The 684-nt window shown below is 34.6% G+C and overlaps 1 non-coding gene across 1 annotated transcript; it reads left to right on the plus strand.

The window, feature by feature from the left end:
• Positions 1-351: 351 nt before the first annotated feature.
• On the plus strand, positions 352-457 carry LOC132651788 (U6 spliceosomal RNA). The gene has a single exon (XR_009589352.1). It is a non-coding gene; the product is annotated as a U6 spliceosomal RNA (small nuclear RNA).
• Positions 458-684: the final 227 nt, after the last annotated feature.

The raw sequence follows: 684 nt of genomic DNA on the forward strand, positions 1-684 counted from the left end.
TTTCTGTTAGTCTTGGTCTCTTTATAACTGAATCTGTCTCTCTATCTCTTACAGTCTCCCACTCTCTTCCTGCCACTTGTGGTTCAGTATGAAATGCTGTCAGTTTTGGTGAAGGACTACAAGATGAGTGCTTGCTGACATGACATCATGGTCAGTCTCTAAATATATGAGCAATGTCCAAATTAAATACATTTTTTCCAAAGGTTTCCTTGGTCAATGAGCATTTTCATCAAAAATAATTCAATGACTGAGGTTATATCTGTGCATTTAACAAATAATAATGGAATCTATGATAATGTGAAACTCACAAGTCAAGGACAGGTGACGTTCACCACTTGAAAGAAATATGTGGTGCTCACTTTGGCATCACATATACTAAAATGGGAATTATACAGAGAGTATTAGCATGGCCTCTCCACTAAATGACACACAAATTCGTGAAAAGTTCACATTTTGTTTTTGAGAAATTAAAGAAAACACAAATGGAGGAAATTGTGGAGAGAATTTCCACAATTCAGGAACTACAGAAGTAACTATAAACAATAGACTACAAGAGATGGAAACAAGAATCTCAGGTGTAGAAGATACAATGGAAGAAATCAATGAATCTGTCAAAGAAAATGTCAAATCTAAAAAATTCCTGATACAGACGTCCAAGAAATTCAAGACAACATAAAAAGACAA

The sequence above is a fragment of the Meriones unguiculatus genome (assembly GCF_030254825.1).
Source record: "Meriones unguiculatus strain TT.TT164.6M chromosome Y unlocalized genomic scaffold, Bangor_MerUng_6.1 ChrY_unordered_Scaffold_25, whole genome shotgun sequence".
Taxonomy (NCBI): Eukaryota; Metazoa; Chordata; class Mammalia; order Rodentia; family Muridae; genus Meriones; species Meriones unguiculatus.